Source organism: Lagenorhynchus albirostris, chromosome 10 (genome assembly GCF_949774975.1).
Source record: "Lagenorhynchus albirostris chromosome 10, mLagAlb1.1, whole genome shotgun sequence".
In the NCBI taxonomy this organism is placed as follows: Eukaryota; Metazoa; Chordata; class Mammalia; order Artiodactyla; family Delphinidae; genus Lagenorhynchus; species Lagenorhynchus albirostris.
The window spans coordinates 28,505,001-28,522,686 of record NC_083104.1 but is presented as its reverse complement, the minus strand read 5'-3'; the positions used below and the strand labels follow the sequence as shown (position 1 = coordinate 28,522,686).

At 40.4% G+C, this 17,686-nt stretch overlaps 1 protein-coding gene across 18 annotated transcripts in view; it reads right to left on the bottom strand.

Annotated features, from left to right (window-relative positions):
- The window catches only part of FHIT (fragile histidine triad diadenosine triphosphatase), a 1,440,192-nt gene extending 1,423,310 nt beyond the window's left edge, over positions 1 to 16,882 (bottom strand). For 14 of the 18 annotated variants that reach the window (XM_060163986.1, XM_060163991.1, XM_060163995.1 and 11 more), the window contains exon 1: positions 16,757 to 16,882. The gene's annotated coding sequence lies outside the window, so the exon portion shown is untranslated. Of the gene's footprint in view, positions 1 to 3,906; positions 4,010 to 16,518; positions 16,726 to 16,756 lie in introns of those variants that run through there. The other 4 variants (XM_060163989.1, XM_060163994.1, XM_060163997.1 and 1 more) reach the window with 2 other exon arrangements.
- Positions 16,883 to 17,686: the final 804 nt, after the last annotated feature.

The window sequence follows — 17,686 nt, the reverse complement described above, 5'->3', positions numbered from 1 at the left end:
GAGTCAAGATATAAACATAATATATAACAGTAACAAAATAACAACATAATAATAATAACAAAATGGCAGCATCATTAAATCCCAGTGATGTGTCAAACAGCACTGGATGCTTTCCAAACATCATCTCTTGTGGTTACAACAACCTTCTACTATTCCCATTTAGTGGATGAGAAAATTGAGTACTTAACTAAATTAGCTAAGGCAAGATATAGGTCCGTTTGGCCCTGAAGCCTGCCTCGCGAGGCAAATGCCCTTGTGCAGAGGGTAAGGGGAAAGGCTTATCAGATCCCTGAAGCTCTCCACTTGGTCATAGCATGTTGGAGAGCACATGACTTCAGAATTATCAGATCCAAGTCCCTCACTTGACAGATGTGGAAAAGGAGGCCCAGAGAGAAGACACGACATTCATAAGGCAGTGAAAGAGCCAGAACTAAAACCCAGGTCTCTCGACTCCCAGGACTGCGTTCTTCTGGTGACATGGTGAGGCCCTCTCATACTGAGTCAGCCATCTCAGATGCTGAAAGAAGGAAGGGAGAGCCTGACAGCTGCAGGGTGATGGTGCCAGCCTGTCATCTCTCCCTCTGCTCCCTCCTGACCCTGGGCGATGCTGTACATGCTTCCAGGCACATTCAGAACTGGGAAGAATAGAAAAGCTTGGGGGAAAGAATCCACAGCAAAGGCAGAAAGCACCCAGTGCCCTTTCATAATCTACCCAGAGCCAATTTCCAATATGATTCTCCTAAAATAGATGGAGATCAATGGAGAAGGAGGTTGGCTCAGGCACGTGTGGGTCTCTTTTATAGACACAAAACACAACAGAGCCCAGGTCTTTAAATCAGCAAATTCCTTGAGTCTTTTCTGATTAAATGCACATCTTTCCTAGTTTGTGTACTGGATAAAAATAAAGTGTCGTATAGAGAAATCTTAAAAATAGAGTTTAGGAGATATTGAATTAAAATTCATTCAGTATTATGTAATCCTTGAAATACAACAGTTGTTTACTCTGCTTTGATTTCTAAGCTTTCCTTTGATGACAAATATTAATATTTATCATTTTTCTGATGTTGGACTAATGAGAATCTTAAGTGTTTATGAGAGGCATTTAAATACTCCAGTATGATAGATGTGTTTGTTTTCTGACTTATATTCCTTTGTATTTAACATCAATGAGCATTTACTTTTTTGTGCTGAATCCTAGGTTGTTGTTCACCAATGTTTTCAGAAAACTTCATATGGCCAGAACTGCTAGCCTCTACATTTATTTCATGGCCAAATATGAGATTTCCCCAAATAACACAATACCATGAGAAAGGTCTAGCTGTGATCTTCCAACTGAAAACTGGCACACGTAAAACTACTTACCAGCAAGTAGACAGAGCAACATAACAGGTTTAATGACACTGACCACAGGTAATATTTATTGAGCACTGACCACTCATCAGGCACTGTGCAAGGCATGCTTTACATCAACAGTCTCACTGAATCCTCACAATAACTCTAAGAGTTAAGTAGTATTATAATCTTTGTTTTACAGAAAAACAAGGTGCAGTGAGGTTGAGTACTTTGCTCAAGATGACATGGCTAATGAGAAGCAAAGCCAGCAGTCAGTTCTCAGAGCCAGACAGCAGGCTCCTCTCTATACTCCCTATGAGCCCCTTCTTGACTCCCCAGCATTTGAAACTTCCTATTAGCTATATAACATTAATGACCCATCTGCGTGGAGCAGCAGCCTCAGGATGACCCAGACTTTCAGGTCTTGATGGCAATGAGGAGAAAAAACTCATTCTGTCTATCACAGGCCTGGGGATAGGACAAATAAGGTCCCTGCCTTTGGGGAGCAAACTTTCTCGAGAGGGAAAATAGACAATATTAATGCAATAAACAAGGCATTATCTCCAATAAACAGAAGAAATGGGTTGCTGTACATGTTCAGAGAAATGGTAAGAGGGCTGAGGTCTGCGATCTTCTGTAGGTTTCACTTACCTATACTCCCCATGCAACCAGGAGTCGGCTAACCAAAGAAGTAATAGAGGGTGGCCTAGAAGTAGCGTGGTAAAGTGCATGGTGTTGTGCAAAGTGCAACACCGAATTCTAAGTAAGGGATCTGACATGGACCACTTACCCCACACAGGGACCACATGCTCGGGAGACAGCATGAGCAAAATCACCACTATTCCTGCCTTCACAGAGCTTATAGTTGAGAGGGAAGAGAGGCATTGATCAAAAAATAGAGATGAAATAAAAGCTATAAAAAAGTATGAGGATATTTCTCCAAAGAAGACAATACAGATGGCCAACAGGTACATGAAAAGATGCTCCACACTGCTAATTATCAATGGTAGAGAAATGCAAATCAAAACTATAATGAGGTATCACCTCACATCAGTCAGAATGGCCATCATCAAAAAGTCTACAAACAAACGCTAGAGAGGGTGTAGAGAAAAGGGAACCCTCCTACACTGTTGATGAGAAGGTTAAGTTGGTGCAGCCACTATGGAGAACAGTATGGAGGTTCCTTAAAAAACTAAAAATAGTCACCATATGATCCAGCAATCCCAATCCTGGGCATATACCTGGACAAACATATAATTCAAAAAGATACAAGCACCTCTATATTCATAGCAGCACTATTCACAATAGCCAGGACATGGAAACAACCTAAATGTCCACTGACAGATAAATGGTTAAAGAAGGTATGACACATATATACAATAGAATATTACTCAGCCATAAGAAAGAATGAAATAATGCCACTTGCAGCAATATGGATGGAACCAGAGATTATCATACTAAGTGAAGTAAATCAGAAAGAGAAAGACAAATACCATATGATATCACTCATATGTGGAATCTAAAATATGACACAAATGAAATTCTATGAAATAGAAACAGACTCACAGAGAACAGACTTAAGGGGGAAATGGGATGGGAAAGGGATGGAGTGGGAGTTTGGGGTGAGCAGATACAAACTATTATATAGAGAATGGATAAACAACAAGGTCCTACTGTATAGCACAGGGAAAACTATATTCAGTATTCTGTGATAAACCATAATGGAAAATAATATTAAAAAAAAGAATGTATATATATGTATAACTGAATCACTCTGCTGTATAGCAGAAACACAACATTGTAAATCAACTATATTTCAATTAAAAAAAATGGCAACATAGTAGAAGCCACAAAGAACTAGAACCTTGCTATTCCAAGTGTGACCCATCTTCCACATCTGCATCACCTGGGAGCCAGCCAGAAATGCAGAAGCTTCTGGTCAAACCACCCTTGCATATAATTCCAGCCAGGCCCTGACCCATAAGAGTTGGACCCAGCTGTTTCATCTGCACTAGGAAGCCAAATGCAGCTAATTCTTCTGGGCCAGGGAGACGTTGGTCTGTTGCCTTGTGGAGTTTCAAGAGACTAGAGGAAGCTTTCTGTCCTGCATAGAGGGGCCAAGAGAGGTCCTCAGCTGTAGATTTATCTGTGGCCACTGGCTGCTGAAGCTTCCTGTCCTTGCTTTTATCCCCTCAGCTGGCAGAACCCAGCAACTGGGATTTCAAACTGCAGTGGCCACCTGTTGCCTTTGTATCCCCAGTATCACTTCACCACTTATGAAGGTATCGGCACCTCCCATTAATCAGGCCTCTCTGTGTACGGAGCCATGTAAGCTGTGTCCAGCACAACTCCAGAGGGCACCATTCACATACATATTTCTGAAACAAAAAACAAAAACCTTCCCTTTCCCTCCACCCAACCATCTTCTTGTTATACCTCTTCCATACCGTCCACATTTGTCGCGCGTGCATTTTTCCCTGCTCTCCTGCAGATCACAACCTCTCCCCTCACTAGGCTCATTCCTGGGAGAGGTTGGACAGAGACTGCCAGTGCTTCAGGGTTGAGAAAAACAACCTTATTCCAGCAGGTTCCTCTGCCTGTCCTCAGGGCTCCAAGCACATACACAGACTCCAGCTTCTAGGTATCACTCAGGCATCTCCTGGCACAACCAAGCAAGTACTGTCCTGCAGTAAATGTGGAGACAGCAGTGAGGTTTTTTTTTTATTGTTTCAAAACTGAATACATGCAAAAGAGCCTTCAAGTCCTGCAAAAAATAAAAATTTTGTCCATATCACATACTACAAACTTCAGTGATTAAATGACTGTAGACCATACTTTCCTCCAGCCCATGCTCAACTAAAATACGCATGCATTAAACCTCATGAGGAAGCACTGATACTTCCACATTATCTATGATGGGTTTTAGCTCCAATAGCTGTGAGCCTGAGAAACTGCAAAATACATTGAATTTTCATGGAAACCTGACTGTTAATAAAAAGAGGTAAATCCATAATGAGGAACACTAATAAACACACAAAAAGATTCAGAAAGAGTCTTTAAGTTCCAGAATACTGTCAATGAGCGCCTTTTGTGAACCTCTTAACCAGTTTCTCAATTTTTTTTCTATGCCTACTTATTTATCATTACAAGAAAACCTTGGCATACATGCAAATTCCCCCAAAATATGTAATTTTTAAACTGTATTAAACCCGCCAGCAAAAACACTTTTCCCAGTCTTTCTCTCTATTAAGTCAACACAGCAGAAAAATAAAACTACTACATTGTGAAATGACCTTCTACTGAGCGGAGAAGCTTAGGAAATGCTGTAAAAGGAAATTGAGGTATAGGGTAATATAAATTCAGGCCAAGAATCCTCCTGAAAACTGGATATAAAGTTCTAAATATAAATATTCAAGGGTGTGGCCAAGATGGCAGAGTAGGAAGACCTGAACTCATCTCCTCTTACAGACACATCAAAATTACAACTACTTACGGAGCAACTACTTATGAGAACAACCTGAAGACTAGCAAGAAAGATTTTCTACAACTAAAGATATAAGAAGGAGTGACAAGAGGGTAGGAGGGGTGGAGGTGGAGCTGCAGTCCCATCCAGACCCACACTCCTGGGTGGGCAACCCACAAATGGGAGGATAATCACAATTGTAGAGGTTCTCTTCAAGGAGCGACCTAGAGATTATCATACTAAGTGAAGTCAGTCAGTAAGTGAAGTAAGTCGTATGATATCACTTACATGTGGAATCTAAAAAATGATACAAATAAACTTATTTATAGAACAAATACAGACTCACAGACATAGAGAACAAACTTATGCTTACCAAAGGGAAGAGGTGGGAGGAAGGGATGAATTAGGAGTTTGGGATTAGCAGATACAAACTACTATATATAAAAGAGATAAACAACAAGGTCCTACTGCATAGCACAGTGAACTACATTCAATATCTTGTAATAAACTGTAATGGAAAAGAATCTGAATATACATATATGTGTGTATGTGTGTGTGTATATATATATATATATACACATATATATATAACTCAATCACTTTGCTGTACAGCTGAAGCTGACACAAAATTGTAAATCAACTATAGTTCAATTTCTTTTTTTTTTTTTTTTGGCTGTGTTGGGTCTTAGTTGTAGCACGCAGGATCTTCATTTGAGGCATGCGAGATTGTTCATTGAGGTGCGCACGCAAGCTTCTCTCTAGTTGTGGCGCGTGGGTTCCAGAGCACGTGGGCTCTGTAGTTCGCGGCACATAGGCTCTCTAGTTGAGGCATGCATGCTCAGTAGTTGTGGCGCCTGGGCTTAGTTGTCCTGCAGCATGTGGGATCTTAGTTCCCTAACCAGGGATTGAACCGGAATCGCATGCATTGTAAGGCAGATTCTTTACCACTGGACCACCAGGGAAGTACCCCCTGACCAGGGATTGAACACAGGCCACTGCAGTGAAAGCACTAAGCTCTAACCACTGGGATGCCAGGGAATTCCCAACTATACTTCAAGTTAAAAAAAGATACTAGGGAGTTAATTTGCCTGCTACAGCAATAATTATCCCCAAGCTTAGCACCATTATTTCAAGCACCCAACACAATGTCTGACACATAATATGTATTCAATAAACACTTATCAGTGATTGAATTAATTTTTTAATTTATTTATTTATTTTTGGATGTGTTGGGTCTTCGTTTCTGTGCGAGGGCTTTCTCTAGTTGCGGCGAGCGGGGACCACTCTTCATCCCGTTGTGCGGGCCTCTCACTATCATGGCCTCTCTTGTTGCAGACCACAGGCTCCAGACGCGCAGGCTCAGTAGCTGTGGCTCATGGGCCCAGTTCCTCCGCAGCATGTGGGATCTTCCCAGACCAGGGCTCGAACCCATGTCCCCTGCATTGGCAGGCAGATTCTCAACCACTGCACCACCAGGGAAGTCCTGAATTAATTTTTAAAAAAGAATTTTAAAGATAAGCAAAAGCTAAAAGAGTTCACCACCACTAAACAAGCTTCTCTAAGCGGAAAAGAAAAGACTACAACTAGAAATATGAAAATAATGAAAAGGAAAATCTCATTGGTGAAATTACAGTAAAGGTAGTAAGTAGATCGACCACTTACAAAGCCAGTATGAAGGTTAAAAGACAAAAGTAGTTAAATCATCTATTTCCACAATAAGTAGTTAAGGGATACACAAAACAAAAAGATGTAAAATATGATGTCAAAACATTAAATGAAAAATCTCACATAAACAAGCTAACTTAAAGGAACTAGAAAAAGAACAAACAAAACCCAAAGTTAGTAGAAGGAAAGAAATAACAACGATCAGAGAGAAAGATAAATGAAATAGAGTCTTTATAAATACAACAATAGAAAAGATCAATGAAACTGAGAGCTGATTCTTTGAAAAGGTAAACAAACTTGATAAACTTTTAGCCAGACTCATCAAGAAAAAAAGAGAGAAGCTCAAATAAATAAACTCAGGTACAGCCAACACCAAAGAAATACAAAGGATAAGAGATTGCTATGGGGACTTCCCTGGTGGTCCAGTGGTTAAGAATCCACCTTCCAATGCAGGGGACGCAGGTTCGATCCCTAGTCAGGGAACTAAGATCCAATATGCCACAGGACAACTAAGCCCACGCGCTCTAGACCCTGCACACTGCAACTACTGAGCCCGCATGCCCTGGAGCCCATGTGCCACAGCTGAAGAGAAGTTCACACACTGCAACAAAGAGCCCATGCACTGCAACAAAAGATCTCACATGCCACAACAAAGATCCCATGTGCCACAACTAAGACCTGATGCAGCCAAATAAATAAATAAATATTTTTTTAAAAAAGAGATTACTATGAACAATTATACACTAATAAAATGGGCAACTATGAGAAGTGGATAGGGCTTCCCTGGTGGCACAGTGGTTGAGAGTCCGCCTGCCGATGCAGGGGACATGGTTCGTGCCCTGGTCCAGGAAGATCCCACATACCGCGAAGCGGCTGGGCCCGTAAGCCATGGCCGCTGAGCCTGCGCTTCCGGAGCCTGCGCTCCGCAACAGGAGAGGCCACAACGGTGAGAGGCCCACATACCGAAAGAAAAAAAAAAGTGGATAAATTCCTAGAAAAATATAATCTCCCAAGACTAAATCAGGGAAAAATAGAAAATATGAACACACCAGGACCAGACAGCTTCAAAGTTCAAACTCTTTAAAGAAAAGTTAACACCTAACCTTCTCAAACTATTCCAAAATTGAAGAGGATAGAACACTTCCGAACCCATTCTATAAGACCAGCATCACCTTGATACCAAAATCAAAGACACCACACAAAAAAAGAAAATTACAGGCCTATACCACTGATGAAAATAGATGCAAAAATTCTCAACAAAATATTAGCAAATCAAATTCAATAATATATTAAAAGGATCATACACCATGAACAAGAAGTATTTATCCCAGGGATGCAAGGATAGCTTAACATCCACAATTCAATCAATGTGATACACCATATTAACAAATTGAAGAATAAAAGTCATATGATTATCACAAGTTTGTGAAAGAGCTTTTGACAAAATTCAACATCCATTTATGGCCAAAATTCTCAACAAAATGAGAATGGGGGAACATACCTCAACATAATAAAAGCCATATATGACAAATCTACAGCCAACATACTCAGTGGTGAAAAGCTGAAAGCATTTCCTGTAAAATCAGGAACATGACAAGGATATCCACTCTCACCAGTTTTATTCAACAGATTATTGTTGCTAGGAAGTCCTAGCCAGAACAATAAGACAATATAAATAAATAAATAAATGGAATCTAATTGGAAAGCAATAAATAAAACTGTCCGTTTGCAGATTTCATTATATTTATGTATATAAAATATATATAATACCTAATTATATGTGTGTGTGTTTGTGTATATATATATATATTATATATATATATATATATTTTTTTTTTTGGTAAGCATGTATATTCCTAAAGAGCCCACCAAAAACTATTAGAACTGAAAAATAAATTCGGTAAAGCTGCAGGATACAAAATTAATACATGGAAATCTGCTGTGTTTCTATACACTAACAGTGAAGTATCAGAGAAGTTAAGAAAACAATCCCATTTATAATTTAATCAAAAAGAATAAAACACCTAGGAATAAATCTAACCAAGGAAGTAAAAGACTTAGAAAACTATAAGACACTGATGAAAGAAATGGAAGATGACACAAACAAATGGAAAGATATACCACGCTTACGGATTGGAAGAATTAATATCATTAAAATCACCATACTACCCAAGGCAAATCTACAGATTCAATGCAATCTCTATCAACTGGAACAAATAATTCTAAAACATGTAAGGAAATAAAAAAGACCCTGAATAGCCAAAATGAACTTTAGAAAGAAGAACAAATCACACTCCCTGATTTCAAACTATACTAGAAAGCTACAGTAATCAAAACAGTATGGTAGTAGCACAAAAACAGACACATAGATCAATGGAACAGAATAGAGAGTTCAGAAATAAACCCACACACTTATGGTCAGTTAATTTACAACAAAGGAGGCAAGAATATACAATGGAGAAAAGGTAGTCTCTTCAGCAAGTGGTGTTGGGAAAACTGGACAGCTACATGCAATAGAATCAGACTGAACTACTTTCTCATACCAAATAGAAAAGTAAACTCAAAATGGATTACAGACTTTAATGTAAGATTTGAAACCATAAAAATCCTGGAAGAAAACAGAGGCAGTACACTCTTAGACATTGGTCTTAGAAATATTTTTTTAGATGTCTCCTCAGGCAAGGGAAACATAGAAAAAATAAAATAAACAAATGGGACTACATCAATCTAAAAAGCTTTTGCACAGTGAAGGAAACTATCAACAACATGAAAAGGCAGCCTACTGAATGGGAGAAGTTATTTACAAACAATATATCTGATATGGGGTTAATGTCCCAAATATACAAAGAATTTATACAACTCAACATCAAAAAAAAAAAACCCATTAACAAATGGACAGACGACCTGAATTGACATTTTTCCAAAGAAGGCATACAGATGGCCAAGAGACACATGAAAAGACACTCAACATCACTAATCATCAGGGAAATGCATATAAAAACAACATAAGATACCACCTCACACCTGTCAGAATGGCTATCATCAAAAAGACATCAAATAACAAGTGTTGGAGAGGATGAGGAGAAAAAGGAACCCTCATGCACTGTCAGTGGTATTGTAAATTGGTGCAGCCACTATGGAAACAGTATGGAGGTTCCTCAAAACATTAAAAAATAGAACTGCCTTACAATCCAGCAATTTCACTTCTGGGAATCTACCCAAAGAAAAGAAAAACACAAATTTGAAAAGATATATGTACTCCAGTGTTCATTGCAACACTATTTGCAGTAGCCAAGATATGGAAGCAACCTACGTGTCCACTGATAGATGAATGGATAAAGAAGATGTGATACACACACACACACACACAGGAATATTACTCAGCCATAAAAAAATGAAATCTTGCCATTTTCAACAATATGGGTGCATCTAGAAGGTATGCTAAGTGAAATAAGGCAGAGAAAGATAAATCCTGCATTATCTCACTTATATGTGGAATAGAAAAAACAAAACAAGCAAGCAAACAAAACAAAACAAAAAAACAGACTCATAGATACAGAGAACAAATATGTGGTTGCCAGAAGGCAGATGGGTGAGGGGGTCAGCAAAATAGGTGAAGGGGATTAAAAGGTACAAACCTCCAGCCATATAAGAAATAAGTCACAAGGATGTAGTAAACAGCATAAGGAATATGGTCAATAATATTGCAATAACTTTGTATGCGGACAGATGGTTACTCGACTTATCTTGGTGATCATTTCATAATGTATGAAAATATCAAGTAATTATGTAGGACACCTGAAACTATCATAATAGTGTATGTCAACTATATTTCAATAAAAAATAGAAATTACTTTCATGAAGAAAAAATACATATATTCAGATACAAACATAAGAATACACATTTTCCATGGAGGAAAAAATTTTTAAAGGAAAGGGGTCCTATATATTATGGATAATCCAGAAAATTAAAGGCATTTAATCAAATTAGCTTAACTGTTCCACCCTAAAATGGTAGATGGAAGTAATTTTAAAGAGAAAAAAGACAGAAAGAAACCCATCTTTATAATTGGCAGCATCTCTGGAAGTGGTTCCTTTTAAACTACTGAATTAGAATGTAAGAATGTTGCTAGTAAAAATGGGTTGTATTTTATCTGAACAATAGTTTAAGCCTTTTCAATAACATGGCCACAACTCATGAAAACATGTAACTCAGTTTCTTTTGAACATGGTTTTCATGGGTTAATAACTTTTTTTTAGCTCTGAGGAATGGAGCAAACTAAATACCAGAAAGAGAAAAGCAGTCTGAAACTCAACATTAAGGAGAATCCTGACTAGGGTAAGCACAGCTAGAGATAAAAAGGGTTAGAACGGGGGTGTCCTAGTAAGTAATCTCAAAGGTAACCCAGGGCACAACCTACGGTTAGTTCATCAGATTCCAAGAGAGATTTGTGACTAGGCTTATTATCTCTTTCACTCCCAAAGACTTCAGCTACTTTCCAGATATTTCATTCCCCACCCAGGCCCTTAGACTGTACTTGATTTATTTTTGATGTTATGGTTTTTAAAATCAATGGTTCTCAATCCTAGATGCACTTCATTATAACCCAGGAAACTTAAAAAAGAAATTATCAACGCCTGCCTCCCCTCCGGCACTCTGATTTAATTTGTATGGATGGGACCAGCCCCAGGTGATTCTAACTTGCAACAAGGGTTGAGAATCACTGGTTGGAGAACAATCCAAACAGGTTAAAATTATGTAAAGAAGGAGGCACTATAATTGGGCTAAATAAATTTACAAGGCTAGGCAAGGTGCCTCAAGTTCCTGCAATCAGATATAAGATGGTACTTTCAGGATCCCAGATTTTTTTCCATCAAATTGAGACTCAATTGCTGAGAGAAATCTATTTGCCCATAATGTTCAAATTTTTACAAAGTTCAGCACTTCACCTGTGAGACAGAAGCAAAAACAGTAGAATTAAAGGTAATCTATTCCACCTAGCATTCAAAATGTGATAAACAAGAAAATGTGATAAACAAGGAAATGTGGAGCAGGGTGCATAATATTATGATTTTTACTAATAACCATAAGAGTAAAATCAAAGCTACCATTTACTGAGTGCCAATTACTGTATTAAGCACAGTAACCCTTTCCAAGGGTGACCTCATTGAAAATTTAAAACATGATTAAAGCAATAGAAATTATTACCCACCTTTCACAGATTATAAGGAAATTGAGGCTCAAAGAGATTACCTCACTTTCCCCAGAGTCACACAGCAAATAAGTGGAAAAACCAAGATTAGAATCCAGGTCTTCTGCTCTCTAGAGCCCATTCTCTTAATCACCATTATCTCTGACCTAGAACACTGAAGAGTCTCCTAAGTACTTGCTACTCAAAGGATAGTCCATAGACCAGCAGCAACAGCCTGCTGGTGCTGGCCCATTCCAGATCTGCTGGCCCATTCCAGATCTGCTGAATCAGACTCCACATTTTAAGATCAGCGGGAGATTCACATGCACTTTAAAGTTAAAGAAACGCAAGACTATCTGGTTTTCCCACATTATTACCTCTCACAAATTCATCATCCATACTGCATCCAAAGTCTTTAAAAAACAAATCCAATAATTTTATTTCTCCACTTGAGACTTTTAAATGGTTTCACAAATACCCTTGGAATAAAGTCCAAAATTCTTTTGCAATACAGATAACTGGACTCTGCATAATATCACCCATGCCTGCCTCTGCAGCCTCATCTCTCCCACCTCCCCCATTCAGTGATTTGTATACCCCAAGCACAAAGACTTTTCTGCTCATCAAATCCCAACACACTCCACCTTCCTTGCTTCTTTCCTTCAAGTTCTTCCCTGCTTAGAATATACCACAACCCACCACCATGACCACCTCCATGTCAGCCACATTCAAGGCTGTATCTCCACTGCATAACAGTGCAGTGCCTGGCACAGAGCTAGGAGCAGGATAAATGTGCTCAATAAATACATGCTTAAGACAACTTGACTGAGGGCCTCAACTGTTTCCTTCGTTCATCTGCTCTTTGCTCTCGCTATGATCCTCATTTCATTTCTCCTTCCCTATCCCCAGCATCACCCCTCTTCTGTAACTCACCTCTCTATCAGTAACCTCATGGCTACTGAAGTTGTCAGCTTTAGAAAGAAGCACTGCCGTGTCCACATAGCCACTGCCCCGGGATTACTCACCAGCTGGATGACAACTGCTTCACTTTAACCCTGAGGCTCCTGGGATAGGCCCAGTCCTTTCCAGAAGTGGACAGAAGGCCCTACTGACCGTTTTTCGACCCAAGATTTAATATATAGATGAAACCAGAGATCAGGGACCTCTCAGCAGTCAATGAAGAGCCAAAAGCTTCACTATCTCTCTGCCTACACAAGACACTTTCACTGAGCTGACAAGATGGATTATCAAGAGTTGCAGTTAACTTCATAGTTTATATGTGATGGCCAAGCTTGCTACTCTAAGAAAACAAATGACAAGACCCTTTTATAAAACAGATATCTGCCTCCAGTTTAAATCCCGAGTAAATATATTTTCATATACACATTTACATTAATAATGACAAAAATAAGATCTACTCATCTATTAAATGCAAGCTATTGAGCACCTGACATGCTCAAAGCTTTAAACACACTATCTTATTTAATCTTTATCATCACTTTATGCGGTAGAATGCTTATTATCCTTGCTTTACAGAAGAGGAAACCAAGGGCTTAGTAACATGCCTAAGAGGCAGGGCTGGGATTTCAGTCATAGGCCTTCAGACTACCACTCTCTATTGCTTCTCTATGTTTTGCTATTTGGATCACTTTCTCATCTTAGAAGTCACAGACTTGGACATTCCCAAAGCAACAGTCCCTCAGAGGATGACCTCAAAAGCTGTAGCAACAGCTTGTATTTCAAAGCTGCCTTTCTGCATTAAAAGAGAAAACTGAGATTCAGGGGGAAAATATGGGAATAGAGCTCAAAGGTGCTTATGAATGCAATTCCACAAATACTTTTTCAGTGTCTACTAGTGGTCACACACTTTGCTGGAAGCTGACTGATCAGACTGTCATTTAGGAGAGTGCTGGTGGGACAGAGGGTGACCAGGAGAACATCTCCCATAATGACTATCTCAGGAACGGTTAGCCAGTAATTTATAAAACTGCTACTTTATTATCTAATTATGTAGAAATCATCTTTCACACACAAGAGGTGAGAGTAATCTGCTTTATCTGTGAATACATAATTGAAAGGGCCAATGTGTCTTCTAAAACAAAAGTTTTATATAATTCCATCAACTCATGTGTTCATTTATGTTACCCTATATTAGAGGATTAGATTTTTAACATATGTGAATGCAAACACAATGTCAGATTTTGTTCTCGTGTCTTACAGGACAAAAGAGAAAAGAGTATTGGGAGCCAAGACAAGACTAATTCCCAAAATACAAATGGAACATATTGAAGCTGCATGTACATTAAAAGAAAGAGAGCTGCATGTACACAGAAACATTTCCTAAAGCATTCCACCAAACATGTACAGGAATAAGGCAAGGACAAGGATACTAAGTAAAATAAAGCATGAGCCTAAAAGGTCACATACAGGACTATGAGGCCTCCAGAACCCTGCCTCCTTGCAGAAACAGAATGCTTCTGACACAAGGGCATGAGATGAAGGCTGTGAATGTTGTACCTCAATTCCCTAATTTTTTAAATTAAAAAGTTAGATTAGATGATTTATAAGGTCCTTCTAGCCCTAACCCATTAGCTACTTTTCATCCATGAGGCCCTGTACCTAAAGAGAGATGAGCTATATGTTCAGAAAACATTTGTTGAATTCATGAAATATTACGTTACCAATAATAAGAAAAGAGACTTTACAACAATTGGTCCTGGTCTGTGGCCTAGGAAGAACAAATTAGGAGAGAAACCATTATCTAAACAGCTTCACATATGGTGTCCCTGCTAGCTGTCTGCTGGTAGAATGAAAATAACCCTGGACTTGGAAACAAGACGTTCGGGTCTAGTCTCATCCCTGACACAGACCAGCTGTGTGACCTTGGGCAAACTGCTTCACCACCTGCACCAGTTTCCTCATCTCTAAAATAAAAGTATTATAAAACTCTATATAGCTAACATTTGTGGAACCTCTACTATATGCCAGGAACTGTTCCAAGATCTTTGCCTTAGATTTAAATGATCTCAAAGGTTTTTGCAGCACTACCGTTTAGTGTTTAACTACAGAGGCAACATGGTATAATGGAAAGATTCCAAATTCCGTACTCAGAAAGCTCGAGCTCCCTCCACCTCCATAAGATAGAGTCTTTTTCTAAGCAGAGTCTGTCAAGCAGACTGGGTTACAATCTCGGTAGTTCTATTCACTAGCTTAGTTAACTTCGACACGTTGCTCAACTTCCCTATTTCCTAGCCTTAGTTTTCTAATATGGAAAATGCGTATGAAAATGGCTATTTCTCTCATATAGCGCTTGAGAGGATTAAACTATAACTAAATGTAATATCTACTTATTTATAAAAGATATATTACATTTTATTACTAGGTGTGTGACCGTGTACAAATCGTCTTCTCAAGTTTTTTTCTTATCTACAAATGGGAGATACAGTATTATTACGAGAGATAGTATGAACATGCTCTGTAAACTGTTGAGTGTTAGCACTGTTTGAAAGCATGCATAATTCCTAAGATACTTAGAAAAGCGTATACAATAAACCCCCACGTAGTACTTGGAAGAGCGTATACAATCAAAAACAACAAAAAGACATTTTTGCTAAACATATTTCACTACACCCGGCTCGCAGCTAGTGGACGCAGGGCAAGCAGCCAAGAACGCAGGGCCACATGGAAGTTGTAGTTCCGAGTCAAGGGGCTGCTCCAGAGAACTGCTGGAAGTGAGACTTCAACTCCCAGGAGACACCTCGCCAAGCCAAATGACACGCTGGGAGATGGAGTACCAATCCTCCGGGAAACTAGAGGCGGGACTACAACTCCCAGAAGCCTCCGCTGCCCTGGGCCGCTGGCGGTAAGATGGAGCCAGAAAATAGAGAGTTCAGTTATAAGACCTTAACAGGTGCGAGTCGGGGCCGCTTTCGGTAGTCCCGGACCCAGCAAGGATCTGAGTCTTTCTAACATGACCACAGGCTGTATTCTATGCCAATCCCAAGCACAGTTCTGAGAGACGCACAATAATAAAAGTTTGAATGTGGCAAACTTTCACAAGCAAGACTTCATCTAGATTTCAGCTCCTGGCAGCTCCTTGGGCCACTTAGGCAGGGAGCGTTAAGTTCTTTTTTCCCCGGTAAGCACTGAGTGGCTGGTCATACAGCAGAGGCAGAATTTGATCCTAGAGAGGAAGCTGCAAATCCAGCTCCAGTTCCACTAACCGGCCTTTTTCCCCCACATGAACACACCTTAAAAATCCCCGCATGTTTTCATATAAAAACTACATTAGGGCTTCCCTGGTGGCGCAGTGGTTGGGAGTCCGCCTGCCGATGCAGGAGACGCGGGTTCGTGCCCCGGTCCGGGAGGATCCCGCATGCCGCGGAGCGGCTGGGCTCGTGAGCCATGGCCGCTGAGCCTGCGCGTCCGGAGCCTGTGCTCCGCAAAGGGAGAGGCCGCGGCAGTGAGAGGCCCGCGTACCGCAAAAAAAAAAAGAAAAAAAAACCTACATTAAGCCATAAAATAGATGTAAGGAAGTCCAACAGAGTACTGATTTCTCCCACCATAATGAATTATTTTTTTGTGTCTTTTAAATACTAAATGTAAAATTCTCTCCCAAAATATTGCCTTCCCCGTGTCCTGCCTAGCTCCTCCTCCTGGACACTTGTTCAAACCCTCCTCCCTACCCCTGGGGAACCCAGAGCTGGATGTTTAACACACATCTGTTGGGGCACAGAGTCCTGCTACTTGACAGTAAAACTGAAAAAAATCCAAAAGCGGCCCATGCCAACTACACCACCAGAGCCAGGAGCTGGGGCGTCCCCTGGAACCGCTGGCATGCCCCCATGCCTCAGTTTACCCACTTACAAAATGCGGCGGAGGAGGGGCGGGTTAGGGTTAGGGCCGGTGCTCAGGAAGTGGCCGTGAGAAGGTGAGGTGAGGTGGGAGGGTCCTCCCGACAGACCCCTCACTACCTCCCAACGAGCTGCGTGGACCCAGTCAGTCCCCGCTCCACTGGACCACCGGAGTAATGATGAGACGCGCGCGAAACCCCGGATCTGCGCCACAGAAACACTGTTCGACTTGGGCTTGCCCCCGCCCCTACCTTCCAAGATCTTGGCAGCTGGGAAGTGAAAGGCAGAGGGAGGGAGTGCGGGGCAGAAGCAGTTCCCGGGCGTGTGCCCACGAGAGTGGCTGCCTGAGGGACCCAGGAGCAGAGGGCAAAAAGCCTCTCCACTGGACGGAGCGGAGCAAGGACTACAACTCCCAGACGGCCCCGCGGCGGGGAAGGGCCCCAACATGGCTACTCGTCTTGGGACAGACGCTCGAGCCAATAGGCGTAGAGCACGTGCTTATACCGGGCCAATCAAAAGCCATAATGACAAAAATCCCTGTTTAGGGGACGGGAAACACTGTCGCTCTCTGGAAAGAAGCTGAGGTGAGAATTCCCTCAGAAAGGGATTTCGTCATAATCCACACAATCTTTGTTTTTTACCAAATGTAGAAAGTAACATGATTGTTTAGGCTGTGCTGCATTTTTGCTTCCTTCTTTCCTCCCACACGCGCTCAACTTACCCACCCCTCACTGCTCCTCACTGTCTGAATTTCCTTTCGCTTCGTTTCCTCACTCTGGATCTTTTTTGATTCCTAAAGCCTTCCTTTCTTTTGTTTCTCTCAGCACGCGGGCTCGCAGGCCTTAACTGAACCGGTGTATGACTGCACTCCGCCTTCCCGGACATCCTAACCAAAATTGAACCACAGACTCCCCTGTCCATTCCTTTATTCTTTTTTTGTGTTATTTTTCTCCTTAGCTCTTGTCCTTAACCAAGCATTGTATATAATTTATCTTTTTTATCATCTTGCCCCTTAGAATGAAAGATCTGTTATAGATATGGGGGTTTTTTCCTGGTCACTGCAGTGTTTCTAGCACCTAAAAGTATAAATAGTATCTATAATATATATAGTATAATATTTTATATTATAAATTTTAATTTAAACTTATATATAATCCATATATTTATATACTATAAAATTT